Here is a 16,233-nt window from a genome sequence, read left to right as displayed (position 1 = left end):
TGTGATATTTTGATACCTGTTTTACAAAATAGCGTCTTCTACGGTAAGAGGTACTGCTGTCTACATTCTCCTTGGAAGGCATTACATCATGGTCCACTATTCCCAACAAAAACCCTTCAGGAGATACAGGCTTCAAAGTTCTTCTTTTTTTTTATTCAATCTTCAAACTATGGTATATTTACCGTATTTTTCCAAAGGACCCTAAGCAGAGCTAGAGCAGTCATCTACTTTTAAAATACATTAACATTTCTGTACTAGTTGTATACATGTTCGGAATAAAGGATTTGGAAAGATTATCATTAATAGTGTATGAATCTGCTCCATTTTTGCTGCCATATATATTTTGGTGTCAGTTCTACAAATATGACTTTGTTTCTAGACATTTTCTGATTTTAGAATTTGCACATGAGAAATCATATCTCAGATTTTAGAATCAGCCATTACCAAGGTTTAACTCTGGTCGCATCTGCTAAAAGATGTATCCTTGAGCAAACCATTTCACCAGTTTCTCTTTAGGATGGTAAGAAGGGCATTGGAAAAGACTGAGTGGCATGTCCCTGTGTGATAGCACATTCCAAACCTGTGACTAGAAACAAAACGCGTTGTATTTTCACTGAGGTCAGAAAAAAAAACATCAGAGCTTACTAGCAGATGCGTGCCCTCCTTCCTAGAGTAAAAGTTCTTTGAAGTAGCATTTGTATGTTTTTGTGTTTGCAGCCAGTACTCTATACTCTAATTTTCTAAAATTAAATTGAATTACAGTGAGGAAAGAGAAATTCGGTGAAGAGATGAAAAGACTCTTGAGTCATTCTGAAGGCTTCTCTGGAAGGAAGCCCTAGAATTCACTTGTGCAGCGTTTTCAGAAGAGCGTGGAATTAGCCTCTTCCAGCCTCAGTCGTCCTGCCTAGCAGAAGGCCTTGGCAATAATAGCCCTGAGGCCCCTTCTTTTCCTGTATTCTTAAGAATTCACAGTTCTCTCTGGAGAGGAAGATGGCAAATTAATAATAATAATGATAGTAATATAACAACAATAATAATAAAACAAAAACCTACCTCATAGAATTGAGTTGTCAATTAAACAATACCAATCTATCTCAGGTAGTTTGTGTTTGATAAGATGATTCACTTTGCACCAGATTTGAGAATATCCTGTTGTACTTGTTTGCAAATTCTTTTCTGAAACAGGATGTTTTCATTGTCTTACAATTGCTGCTATAGAAAAAAAAAGGCCCTGATTTGAAATAGGCTGGTATCCCCTACTGGAAGAAAGCAGTAGTCCCTGTGTCAAAGCCTTTCCTCAAAACGAAAGTCGTGTTGCTTTTGGGATGAATTCCGGGAGCTGAAGGCCTGCTGTAGCTCCCTGTAAACCAGACTTCCTGGCTAGATTAAGCACTCAACAACGCTGAACAGACCCCAAATGTTATTGCAAGCAAAATCCTATTTTAATCTGCCCTCCCGACTCTTGGAATGTTAAATTCAACTGCAACTTGGAAAGTTCCATCCCTTTGATCTCCCATCGAAGTGGGCTTCTTTTTGACGTAAAAGCTGCTTACTTTGGGATTTTGTGTCTTTAAAAGTAATTTTTTAAGTCAAGTATGTTAAGCATCCTCTCTGATTTGTGAAAAGGCAGTTTTTCTTTCCCTTGGGATGCTGTGTTTATATGAAGGCATGGGAGGCAGGGAAGAACGATGTGGAATGTGTGAGTTTGTAAGGAGATGTTCACATTCCCAAAATAAGTGGGATCTGCTGCTTTATGGGTAGTAGGCAGTGTGGGTAGGTGCCTGGTGCAATTGACCTCCTTGCTAGAAAATCACAGATCATTAGCACTGGCAGTGACTCTGTTATATTTACAACCCATTGCAAAACAGCAATGAAAACAAAGCAGTGTGGGCGAAACACAGAATCCATCATTTATCGCGCTTTGCCTAATGAAGCTTCTATAAGTGCTGGTGTCTTTGCTTTGCCTAGTGAAGCCTCTATAAGTGCTGGCGTCTTTGCTGCAATCCCAGACAAGCCCTCTTCTCTTTGGGCATCAAGATAGTTCTGACCTAGAAATGACCACCTAGAAACAGGCAGAACCAGAACATGGCATTCAGAGGAAAGAGCAGGAGGGAGGAGGAACTGGCTTAGCAATGACCCATGAGTATTGAAAGGGTGTCCTACGCAGTGCTGTGTGGCACCCTTGGCCGGACTGCAGGTGCCTTCAAGCTGAAGGCTTTATCAAGATGGATGGACAGGTTCTTCACGCCCAGTGGGGCTTTGCAGGGAGGTGCAGGGAGGAAGAGAATTTCTGAGATCCTGCTGCAACCTGCCCACAGCTCTTCATTCCTGCAGATCACGGCTAGTTATGGTATGTAACCATGTCCTCCATTCAACCTTGGAAGGTTAAGCTCTTTCTCTACAATGTGACTCAACTCATAAGTGACCTTCTATGGAAATGAGTTCATTTTGCAGCAGTGATTACCGTAATGACCTCATAAGTGACCTTCTATGGACATGAGTATTTTTCAGCAGTGATTACCGTAATGACCTCTTGCTCCCCCACGGCGGCTTTCATCTGAGAAGCTTCAAGCACCTTCTAAACAATCATTAGCCATACCACTATGTGGTCTTTGCAATTGAATAAATTAGGCACAATCAACCTTGAACTACCTGAATCTTAATGATTTACATGGGGCCACATAATGGCTGGTGGCACACCATGAAGAACTGGAGAACATCCATGTCTAGTCCCTATTCTAGCCTGTGTTAAACGGTGTTATTTTAATTCTGTTTTTGAAACCATATTCTACTAACATACTTAGATAAAGATGATTCGTTGAGTTTTGTCCATCTCAAATGAGGAAAGAGAGAAACAAGGATAAACTGAAGGAAAACATAACTTGAAGGAGGGAGAAAAGAGAAGCGGGACTTATCCTCGGTGAGGTTTGGAAAGTAATGTGATTCTGCACACTTCATCTCATGATATATTTATGTTCCTAGGAATCAAGTGCTCAAAGCACCCTAATTCTAGGCCCCTGCTCTGAGTTAACACTCTAGGTGGCCCCGTGCTTCCCAAGGTGACTTCACGTGGCACTGCTCTCTTCCTTCTCCAATCCTGCAGCCCTGCCATCTTTTTAGCCTGTGTTGCTAATATTAGATGGCGTACTAGGATGGAAGTTAAAGTCATTCACCCTAAGTTTGGGATTAACTTTGAATTTTTGGTAAAGCCTAGATTTTGGTAGAAGGTTAGTAAATGTAAGTTGAATAAAAGGAAGAAAGGAACGAAGGGAGGGAGGAGGGAGAAAAGGAAGGAAGACAGAACGGAGAGAAGAAAGGAAATGAAGAAAGAAAGGTAGATGAATAGAAGTATAGAGACAGAGTGTTTAAGAAGCCCAGTTGGGCAAAGTTGGGAATGATCCCTGAGAGGTAAGAATAGTTTAACATAGATGAATCAATAAATGCAATATACCACATGAAGAGAATGAAGGATAAAAATTACACCATCATCTCAATAGATTCAGAAAAGGCATTTGGTAACATTCAACATCATCTCATGATGAAAACTGTCAACACATTAGGTACTAAAGGAACATACCTCAACATCGTACAAACCATACCTGGCAAGCCCACAGCTAGCATCATACTCGATGGTAAAAAGCTGAAAGCTTTTCCTCTAAGATCAGGAACAAGACAGGGATTCCTACTTTCTCCACTTCTATTCAACATAATGCTTGAGTCCTAGACAGAGCAATTAGGTGAGAAAAAAAAAAGTAAAAGGCATTCACATTAGAGAGGAAGAAGTAAAATCATCTTTGTTTGTAGATAGCATGATCTTATATATAGAAAACCCAGAAGACTCCACCAAAAATTTGTTTGAACTGATGAGTCAATTTAGCAGAGTTGCAAGATAGAAAATCAGCATTCAAAAATCAGTAGCATTCTCTACATCAAAAATGAACTACCCAAAAAAGAAATTAAGAAAACAATCCTGTTGTAATAGCATCATAAAGGATAAAAGACTTAGGTATAAACCTAACTGAGGTGGTAAAAGCTCTATGTACTAAAGGTTAAACAACAATGATGAGAAAAATTACATACAAATAAGTGGAAAAGTATTTCATGTTCATGGATTAGAAAAATTAATATTGTTTAGCATCCACACCACTCAAAAGGATCTACAGATTCAACACAATTCCTATCAAAATTTCAGAGGTATTTTTTCAAAGAAATAGAAAAAACAATCCTAAAATTCATAAGAAATCACAAAGAATTCTAATAGCCAAAGCAATGTTGAGCAAAAAGAACAAAGATAGAGGCACTCTACCTCTTGATTTCAAATTTCATTACGTGCTATGATAATGAAAACAGTATTGTACTGGCATAAAAAAACAGACCCACAAACTGATAAAATAGAATAGAGAGCCCAGAAATAAATGTACACATATATACAGTCAATTAATTTTTGACAGGGTGCCAAGAATACACAATGGGGAAATGATAGACTCTTCAATAAATGGTGCAGGGAGAACTGAATATCCACATATGGAAGAGTGAAATTGGATCCTGATGCCATATAGAAAAATCAGCTCAAAATGGACTTAAGATTTAATTATACAGCCTGAAACTATAAGACTCCCAGAAGAAAACATTGGGGAAAAGTTTGTTGGCATTGATAGGTCTTGGCAGCGTTTTTCTGGATATGACACCAAAAGCACAGACAAAAAATGTCAAAATAAACAAGCAGAAATATACCTAACTATAAAGCTCTGCATAGCAGAGGAAACAATCTACAAAACGGAAAGGCAACCTAGAGAATGAAAAAAAAATGTGCAAGTCTTATATCTGATAAGGGATTAGCATCCAAAATATATAAAGAATTTATACAAATAGCAAAAAAAATCAAATAACCTGATTATAAAAGGGATAAAAGACCTGAAAAGGCGTTTCTCCAAGGAAGACACACGAAAGATAAGCAGGTATATGAAAAAGTGCTCAACATCACTAATTATCCATAAATCAAAAACACAATGAGATATCACCTCACACCTGTGAGAATAGCTATTATTGGGAAAAATAAAAAAAGATAACAAGTGTTAGTCACTGAAGATGTAGAGAAAAAGAAACCCATGTACATTGCTGGTGGAAATACTGGTATAGGCATTGTAGAAAACAGTTGGAGGTTTCCCAAAAAAAGTAAACAGAAATATCAAATGGTCCAGCAATCGCACTTCTGAGTGTATACCCAAAGGAAATAAAATTAGTATCTGTAAGAGATCTCTGAACCCTGTGTTTGTTGCAGAGTTATTCGCTACAGCCGTGACATGGAAACTGCCTCAATGCTCATTGGTGGATGAATGGATAAAGAAAATGGGGCATGTATGTACAAGGGAATATTATTCAGCCTTTAAAAAGAAGGAAATGTTGTTATTTGCAATGACGTGGATGAACCTGGAGGACATTATGCTAAGTGAAATAATCCAGGCACAAAAAATACCACATGACTTCGTTTATATATGGAACCTAAAATTGTTAAATTCATAGAAGCAGAAAGGAGAGTGATGATTACTGGGGCTGGGAAAAGGGAGGAATGGGGCATTGGTGGTCAAAGGGAACAAAGTTTCAGTTATGCCAGGTGGGTGTGGTATAAGCTCCACTCTACAGCATAGCGCCCATAGCTAACAAGACTGTATTGTGTACTTAAAATCGCTAAGACAGTGGATCTTATGTTAATGCTTCATACAACAAGAAACAACAACTACTTAACAATAATAATAACGGGGTGGAAGAAAACTCTTGGAGGTAAGGGACGTGTTTGCCACCCTGATGACAGTGCTGGTTTCACCAGTGGATACTTATCCTCAAACGCATCAAGTGCAGACACTAAACTTGGACAAGTTTAATTTTATGATTGCATGTCAATGGTACCCCAATCAAGCCATTTTTAAAAAGAAAGATATTAGGGAAGTAAAAAATAAAAATTAAAATTAAAAATTACAGAAACCCAGTGAGCTGGCTCTACCACTTCCTAAGTAACCAACTTACAGAGCCTTTCTCTAAGTTTCCATTTCTTCACCAGTAAAATGAAGATTATAGACATATCTTTATTTCAATATTCTTTGAAAGATTTCATGGGATAGTACACAATTCTTGGCCTTGCTGATTGGCACACAATAATTTGTAACTCTTGCTTCTATTCGTATGAAGAAGAAGAATAAATGAATTAATTATTGTTGTCTTAGAATGCATATTTTCCAGAAGAATACTTTTTTAACAGTACAGTCCTACAACAGTGAAAAAGAAATAAATGTCTCAAGGTGGACTTTTAGTAAAGTAGAGAAGCAGGTAAATGGGAAAATAATTTTGATTGATTGAAGAAGACTTTTCTCTCGCCTCCTTCAACTCCAGGGAGATATAAGGAGGTCATCCCTGAGAAGAAAAATAGCATTAAACGAGTCAAATGTGCTGTACTTAACAGCTGCAGCCAAAGATTTGAGGAGCTGACACTTCACATTATTGACGAAAAGGTAATTCTGTGATTGTGGGTAGATATTGTATAACTTTCTATCACCCTGGATCTCAGAACCCAGAAAGTGCTTCAGGAGTTGCTTCATGTATATTAATTGGTAATGTTGAAAATTACCTAGAGTTCTAAATGTCCTCAGTGTTGTAACTTCTGGTCTCTTACTACAAGGCTTTCACGGAATAAAAATAATTCATTTTCTGTTTTCTTTACTTTTCTTCCCAGTTATCATTCATCTATTTTTTGTGTGTGTTTTTTGGTTTTCTTTGAGACAGGGTCTCACTCTGACACCCAGGCTGGAGTGCAGTGGAGGGAATCTCAGCTCACTGCAAGCTCCGCCTCCTGGGTTCCTGTCATTTTCCTGCTTCAGCCTCCCGAGTAGCTGGGACTACAGGCATGAGCCACCACGCCCGGCTAGTTTTTTGTATATTTAGTAGAGACAGGGTTAGCCAGGCTGGTCTTGAACTCCTGACCTCAGGTGATCCACCCACCTCAGCCTTCCAAAGTGCTGGGATTACAGGTGCAAACCACCGCGCCGGGCTCATCTGTGTTTTAAACACAGCAAATCCTGTTGCCTCAATGGTGTGCGTTCTTCCTGAAAAGTTGTCCATGCAGGGCTAATGCATCCCGGAGTTCAGAACATGCCACCTTAAAATACACCACGTTGGCATGTTCATTATTTTGAGCTAGAAGAAATTGAACCAGCTGATACAGAAAAAGTTCTTTACCTCCCTTTCAGCTGTCTAAAATGAAGAATAAACTTCCCCTTTTTTAAAGGAAATTTACATTTATAAAGGAAATTCCCAGTAGCTGAGGTATATGTACCAGGAAGAGAACTGCTCTGAGACCACTTTGAGCACCTGAGAGACTCTTATCTGCATCACCAGGCAACCTTTCTTCACCGGAAATCCCCTCTCACCCCCCCATAATTCGCCCCTGCCACTCCCCGGAAGCCCTCAATCCCCATCTGCATCTGTGGCTCAGGGTCATAGATAAATCCCAATCATGTGGCTGCTTCTTTCTGTCTCCTATTTTTGTGGGATGTCCATGCATATGTTCATCATTAAAATTGTTTCCCCTTGTTAACCTATTTTATATCCATCTAATTATTAAACTAGCCACAGGACCTAGAATGGTAAGAAGAAGCAATTTTTACTCCCCTAAAAGCCCAAACTGCCCACATCTAGAGCCCCATTAGCCCAGGATCTCTGCAGACAGGGGAAGGGGTCGTCCTGCATTGATTTCCCTCCTCTTTCTTTGCATCCGTCTGCTGCTTTAGTTTAAGCATTAATGAAAGGCATCCTATCAGACTCAAAGGAGAAATACAGTCAGCGGCTTAAGAAATGGATTAACTGAAGCATCTGCACACAAAGAAACTTCAGATGCGGAGGAGTGACTCATTTAATACATTTTAAGTAACTCCCTTTCTCCAGCTGCTAGAGTAGAGGATGGGAACTTGGTGCTCCCTCTCACGCAGAAACATCCTTTGACCCCGGGACCACAGCTTTTCTCAGCAGTGCACCCCAAAGATATTTTACCCCAGATGGTAACATTTGAGCTACAGAATGCTCAGCGCATTATGGGTTCCACTGCAGTTCCTGCCTGAAATTGCCAATTATGCAGTCCAAAACACAAATCTACAAGCAAACATTTTCCATCAAATGCACTCTATTAGCCTACTTCATTGGAGTCCTTTTTTTTTTCAATTTTAATAATGCCATTATGAACAATGATCAGTTATACAGAGGCTATTTACAATGTTTATGAAATGTTCAAAGCCTCGTCTCACAGTGCATTAGCAGTTCACCAGCTGGGTTCCTGTTGACAGCCACCAATTAATGGAATACCTCGAATAAACTACAGATCATCCCTCTCATGGCGTGTATGGGAATGGCCATTATGAAAAATGCTACCAGTGCAGGTTTAAAATTGGTATGTTGCGCTTTATGCACAGAGAACATCTTGGGTTTGAGGAGCTTTATGCTTATTTATTGATAGAACAAAAGTAGCCTCATATATTTTGGCTACTTAAAAATAATTACCACTTCCACTTACCCTGGTAAAGAGGGTGGTGGGGAAGTCTGAGGTTAACGTGCGTTCACTTCACCTCCTGGAGAGCTGCCACACCGGGTTCTTCATTTCTCTCATCCTTTGTAGCCAAGTGGCCATGTCCTCTCCTCTCCTTTAGAACTTAATCTCCTTAAAGGACAGAGAAGTGAGAAGACCCAGAGGCGACCTGGGCTGCATCAGGGTTTTCAGAGAGCAGATGTCATCTGTAAATAATGACAAAGCCTCCACAACCACCTCATGCTTCTGGGTCTGTGTGGAACCTGGAGGCTCCTAGCCCTCTGCTCAGCTCGCCCATCCCCTAAAAAGGTCTTCCTCTAGAATGAACGAGCATCTCCGTGGGAACCCGCAGTGCCAACATCCTCATATTGCATTAGCAAGACTGTGGCAGATTTTCAGTGCTAAAAATCCCAAAGGATTAAGGACGCCTGTTATCTTCACCCTTTATTTCCCCCAACTGGTGCAATTCAGGGAGCCATATTACAGACTCTTCTGAAGTCATTTTTATATTCTCTTTTAGCATATTTTTAAGTAATTTTAAAAATATATTGTAGGGAGAGCACTGGCTTAGAGTTGAAGATCCTTGGGCTCTAAATCTAGCTCCACTTTCTGACCTCTGCAAGCCTTACTTTTCTGAGCTGTGGAATAGAAATAATAATACCTCCCTAGTCAATCTTCCAGGATAGTTGTGAAGAGCAAATGCAAAAATGTATACATGAATGCTTTGAAAAATCAAAAGCATCCATAAATGTAAACTGTTTATGCTCTGTCTTTCAACACGTCCTCTCAGAAGTCTCAAAATTTTCATTAAATCAACCTATATTTTCTTCACCTAAAGAGGTATCCCTGCCTTCCAATGCTACCTAGAAACTGTGGAAGTTAAAATGGAAATAGGTGCATATAGGGTGAAGATAGGAACTGGTCCCCCAAAATCCCACGGCACATCACTGACATGATGAATCCATGCTTGGGGCTACTCTTCCACCGTGTGGGATCCAGTACCTGACTGGTCAGAAGGGAGCTCTTTTGACGGGCAGCCTCACATCAACCAAACACACTGTGGTTGTGAAAAAATAAGTAAATCTCAGGAACCCCAAAATCACTAAGCCAAAAGGAAAAGTCAAGCTGGGAACTGCATAGATCAAACCTGTCTCCCATTTTACTCCTAAATGAAATTGTTACAAATATTTTTTTAAAAGCTACCCACCTCCCTCACAATTTACCCACAAAGAAATTCCTTGTGGGCCTCAAGATCTTTACCCTAAAAACAGTTCTGTTGAATTTCAACCTGGCAGTGTAAGTCGATAGCTGTCTTCACAGGCGTGGGACAAAGGACAAGCAGAAGTCAAAGTCATCCCTCTGCTCACCTGAGACAAATGCACATCTGATGGCTTCTTCTGATCTACTGTTTATACAAAAGTGCAGATTCACTGAGCCAGGATAAGGCATCAGTGACTATTCCTCTATGCCACTCTCACGTGTAAAGTGCGTGTTCACTAAAAGGCTGAGAGAAGACCCAAAATAATGCAACCTTTTGTCTCTTATCTACCTATGACCTGAAAGACCCTACTTTGAGTTGTCCCACTTTTCTGAGCCAAACCAATGTACATCTCACACATATTTATTGATGTCTCATGTCTCCCTAAAACCTATAAAACCAAACAGTGCCCCAACCACCTTGGGCACACGTCCTCAGGAACCCCTGAGGCTGTGTCATCAGCATGTCCTTAACCTTGGCAAAATAACCTTTCTATATTGACTGGAACCTGTCTCAGATACTTTTGGGTTCACAGGGTTGGACCTGTTACAGATACTTGGGTTCACTAGGTGGATCCTTGTCTTACTGCCATAAATTTCCTCTTTGGAACCAGACGTGAGGTCCCGTTAGCCTGGAGCGTGGAGACAGACGCTACTCAATAGTTGTTTAGTGGATAGTTTGCGCAAGAAATGGGAATTGTTGGCTAAACAGTAACTAGGCTCAGCTGGGAGTAACCTGAAGCCAGGAGGATGATGGAAACACACCCTCCAGCAGAACCATGCCCTCTGCCCTAGAGGTGATGGCCAGCTTCCCAATGGTGACTTCCCTTTCCTCAAATGCCACCAACATGGACCCATCAAACTTCCTATTGTTATGCCATTCTTAGGCCATGATTATGGACCACAGTTTTTAGGATCCGCTCTGTGTCTTTGAGGTGACTCATCAGTGAGGGGTTGATTTCCAAATCTTACCTCTCAGAGAACAATCACAAATTATGTGTTTCCAAGTCTTAGAAAAAGAATCCAGAACACACAGAGAATATGAATTGATTTTTAAATTCCAAGCTGTCAGATACTACCAAAAAGTACAAGAGAGGACTGCTGCGCACCTATTGCTACGGCCAATTCCAGAACATTGACAACAGCAAATGCTGCCGGGGAGGTGGAGCAACAGGAACTCTCATCTGTTGCTGGTGGGTATACAAAATAGTGCAGCCACTGTGGAAGCCAGTGGGGTGGTTTCTCATAAAACTAAACATACGCTGGTGCTATGATCCAGCTACTGCCCTTACTGGCATTTCTCCAATGAATTGAAAACTTGTGTCCACACGAAGACCTGCACAGGGATGTTTACAGCAACCTTACAATTGCCAAAATATGGAGAAAACCAAGACGTCCTTCAGTGGGTGAGTGAATAAATAAACTGTGGAACATCCAGACAATGGAATATGATGAAAAAAAATGAGCTGTGAAGCCGTGAAAAAGAGTGGAGGATCCTGAGACGCACATTCCCAAGGGAAAACCAATCTGATACAGGTGCCTTCTGTATGATTCTAACACTAGGACATTCTGGAAAAGGCAAAACTGTAGAGACAGTAAAAGGTCACTGGTTTCCAGGGGTTGAAGGAAGAATAGATGAATAAGTAGAGAACACAGGGTTTTCAGGGCCGTGAGACTTCTCTTTAGGCTACTGAAGTCTCACGTAGTGAGACTTGTCATTATACAACTATACAATGACATGGTGGATCCATGTCATTATACAACTGCCCAAGCTAATAGAATGTACAACACCAAGAGTGAGCGTCATGTAGGCTGTGGACTCTGGGAGGGGCTGATGTGTCCATGTGTGCTCACTGGTTGGAATAAAGGCACTCTCTGGTGGGGGAATTGATAGCTAAGGAGGCTGTGACTGGGCCTCTGTGGGGACAGCAGGTATAGGGGAAGCCTCTGTACCTTCCACTCAACTTTTCTGTGAACCTAAAACCATATTTTTTTAACAATTTTTTTTAAGTACAAAAGGCCAGTCATGGTGGCTCACATCTGTCGTTCAGAGGCCGAGGCAGGTGGATTGCTTGAGCTCAGGAGTTCAAGAACAGCCTAGGCAACATGGTGAAACCCCGTCACTACTAAAAATACAAAAATAATAATAATAATAACCAGTCATTGTAGCACACTCCTGTAATCCCAGCTATGCCGGTGGCTGAGCGGGCAGCTCACTTGAACCTGGGAGGCGGAGGCTACAGTGAGCCAAGATCATGCTACTGCGCTCAAGCCTGGGGGGACAGAGTGAGACCTTGTCACAAAAAAAAAAAAAAGGAAAAAAGACAAGAAAGGAAAACTCTAACATATTCTTCAAATTCTGACTTCATATTTACTTTGTAAGGAGTCTTAATTTTTTATTTTCTGCTTCTATCTTAATGGGATCATAGGCCTTTCATTCAGGGAAGACACATCCTGCTCAGGCCACAGGCCACCAACATCTCCTGCCCTGGAAGCATCTCAGGTTCACCTCGCTTTATCTTACCTGAGAGAAAAATAAGTAGAGAAGGGTTTCAGACACATGTCCTGTGCAACATACAAGACTTAGAAATGAGTATTTGCTTGGTTTTTATCTCCCCATGATGGGGCTGAGCTGGGAGAAGGATTCCTGGCAGCTCTACTCAGTTAAATATATTTTCTGACAAACTCATACTGTATTTTACTGGATTCTTCATCCATAAAATTAGGTGGTTAGACTAGATCATCTCTAAGGGATTTGTCAGCTCTAAAGTGGTGCAGTTCCATGATTTTATGATGTGGTGTTGAGGTTTTCAATTACATTTTGCTCAATACCAATACAGATTATCTGGCATCCATGTGACTTGTCACAAGAAAAGGGTATTCTGTAGTATCCAAGCCAAGCCCAGCACTCAGCTTCATTTATTCCATGGCCAATTTACCCAACATTTCATTCAGCCAGATAACTTTCTGCAAAACCTAAGTTAAGAAAACGTAGCTCAGTAGAACTCAAAATAATTAGGAATGCCCAAAGCCAGTCTCAGTGTTGAATTTTGTGCTTATCCATTTGAAAATAAAGAAATCTTATTTGCAATTTATTTCCATGTCAGGACAACAGCAACAAATTCTCATTTATTTATATATATATATATATATATATACACACACACACACACACACACATATATATACACACACATATTCTACTATATATAATTTTATACATATAATATACATACACACACAAACATATACACACATGTATACCTAAAATTAGCATACAGGACACCACTTTACAATAGCATTGTAGGTATCTGACATTGTATTCATCTGTTCTAAGGAGCTAGTCAAAAAAATGCAACGTTCAAATGTTGAACTCTTTTCTAACAGCTAAAGTCTTACTAGAGTCCATTAATAATGTTAGACATAAATGGTAACATTTTGCAATAGCAAATTTGTATTTAACTTTTGTTCTCAATATTTTTTTCCTCTCTGTAAATTTAGCAAGAAGGGACCACTCAAAATCATCTAACTCATATTTAGTGTATTTGGCACAGACGTGAAAATGTGACCTATGTAAAGAAATCCAGCAATGGGGGAGGGGTGGAAACTCCATCTCAGTGGTTCACAAACTCCACAGCAAGTTCAAATCTCCTGGGAGCTTCTGAAAGCAAAGGTTGCCACCTAGACCAATTGAATTGAAATGTGTGGAGGTAGATGTCAGGCTTTAGCAGCTCCTAAAGATTTTATTATTATCACCCTTATTTTACAGATGCGAAAACTCAGGCACGGAGAGGATGGTTAACTTTTCCAAGGCCACGTAGCATGTAAGTGGTATAACCGGGGTTCAGATTCAGAAGATCTAACTCCAGAACCTGTGTTCTTTACTTCAATGTCACACTGTCACTTGCGCACACTCACTGTAGGAAAATCAGAACATACAAAGTGCTAAAGTGCCACGTAAGAGCATCACAAATCATACACACTCAAGTAAAATCACTGTTAATATTTTGGAGTATGTAATTCCTAAGTTATTTCCTCTTGGAGGGGCTTGTACATAAAATACGCTAACAACAGAGCTCCAAGCTCTTGGCTACTACATGCTAAACAGATAGAGACAGATAGATTTATTTCACCATACATCCTGTTTTGTAATGTGTGTTTGTAACTACATTATATGATGGATAACTTTTTTGATGCATTTTGCAACATGATTTAAATGAATGCAGTGCTTTTGATTATATGGTGCTGTAGATGTTTGCTGTTTTAAGTCAGTACATTTGAGATAATTTGACATAGCAACCATAGAAAATTAATGTACCGAATACACTCACTAACGGGTCTCCAGTTTTTTGGTTTTTAATGTTCAACTTTAATAAGCAAAGAGAAGACCGTTCACCATATCTTGAACGACAAACTGTCTTGGTTGCTAAATTCCTGGAAACTTCTTCCACGAAGCTCTGTAGACATCCTTCTGTCCCGCACCTAACATGGTAATAGTCCCCTCTCAACAGTGCCCGTGGTCTACAGTAACATGTCTGTGACCTTAGTAAAGTTTTTGCTATTTGTTGTTATTGTTTTTGAAGGTTATTTATAATTCTAAAGCTCCTTTTCAGTGAGCGGCTGTTGTAAAAAATAAGACAGAGTTTCAAATGAGACTTCACGTTTTATAAAACTGCATGCAGCAAGAGAAGGAAAGTAACAGGTTTGGAAACCTCTGCGTTCCTCTCTTCACGCATCCACTTTACAAGCTTTGTTTTATATTTGAGCACAGCCTGAGGCCTCCTCCAAGATTGCCCCGAGGTCAGCAGGGAAGAAACAGGGAGATGGGAGCTCCTGGTCCCCAGCAGGGCAGAGAAGAAAACCCTGTAGCCATCCAAAGGGCTGCTTGAAGGAAACTGAGACTGTACAATTAAAAGGAAGTGCAATGTTTGTCCGGAAAAGCATTAAGAGTCTCTTTTGCTGAAACTTTAACATTCTTTCTCTAATACTGGTATGCAGTGTTGGAGAAATGAAACAATCCTGCCAATAAAAGACCTCTCTGCACCAATAGAGGAGAAAGAGAAAGAGAGAGAGAGAGAGAGAGAGAGAGAGAGAGAGAGAGAGAAATAGAGAGATGGGGGGATGAGAAGGGGAGAAACGATTTATTATGGAACAATTTATCAAATTTACATGCGTAGAAGGTAACGTAGAAGTGATGACAACTAACTTGGGACAGAATTGCATTCAAATTTATACAGTAAAGTGGAAAAAAGAACAATTACACTTCTCTTATCTCCTTGAGACACAGAAGAGGGGGCCTGATGGTCTCCTCTGAGAATCCCTGAGCTCATCCCAGAGGCACCTGCTCACAGTCCCAGGGGGGAGAGACCCGGCATTGCAAACTCAAAAGGTGGGGTCTCCTACCCGCCTGTTATGTTGTCAGGGACACAGGCTCGTGGGGCAGGGAGAGCGCCATTTATGCCCAGGGTGCTACTGTTTTCTTATGAAAATGCTCTTTACTCATTACTGATTACTTCATCACCCAGCTTAAACGAATCTGATGCTTGATTTAAATAAACAGTAGAACTCAGAGTGTTAAATGCCACCAATATCCTTAAATTTCTCATCAGTTTTGAAATAACTATCCTCGGAGAAGGATTTCCTTGGCAATTCTCCTCTAACCAAGTCTATATTTCTCTTGAGAAGAGCTTCAGAATGACCTCTATTTAATAGTAGCCTTGGTTCAATTTCAATTAGGCTATAAGCGGTAAATATTTGCTAATAGACTTTGGGGTGAATAATTAATCAGTAAAAGACTGCTATGTACTGACAATTTATGTGAACAAACTAGTGGATCAGATTCAATAAAGGCTTAGTGAAAGTATTCCTTTCTAACCTAATTGTTGAAAATTTAAGATCTCTATGAAACTGTTGCTTAAAAAAATTGTGTAATTGTTCTCTAAATATTTATTTCCATTTCAATAGCTTGCATAAAGAACTATTTTGTTGTCTTAGTCCAAATGACTATTCTGTCAAAACATAATAAGCAAGTTAGAACTAAACAGATAATGTATTTTATCCTTTTGTGGTACTTGAGCATGTTTCTACTAGAAAACTATTTAAAAGAAGCTACGTTTCACTTGCTTCTTCTAGTAGATAAAAGTGCATGTCCTGGAAGTCCAGTGATTTCCTCTAACAGCTTTGTGGAGGTCTCATTTATATACCATAAAACTCTCCCATTTTAATTGTACGGTTCAATGATTTTTTGGTAAATTTACAAAGTTGTGATACCATTACCACAATCCAATTTTACAATCACAAAAGAATCCCAATTGCCCATTTGCAGTCATTTCTTATTCCTACCAGAAGCTCAGGCAACCAGGTATCTATTTTCTGTCTCTTTGGATTTGCCTGTTCTGGGATATTTC

Source organism: Macaca mulatta, chromosome 9 (genome assembly GCF_049350105.2).
Source record: "Macaca mulatta isolate MMU2019108-1 chromosome 9, T2T-MMU8v2.0, whole genome shotgun sequence".
Classification (NCBI taxonomy): Eukaryota; Metazoa; Chordata; class Mammalia; order Primates; family Cercopithecidae; genus Macaca; species Macaca mulatta.
Note: the sequence above shows the minus strand (reverse complement) of the source record.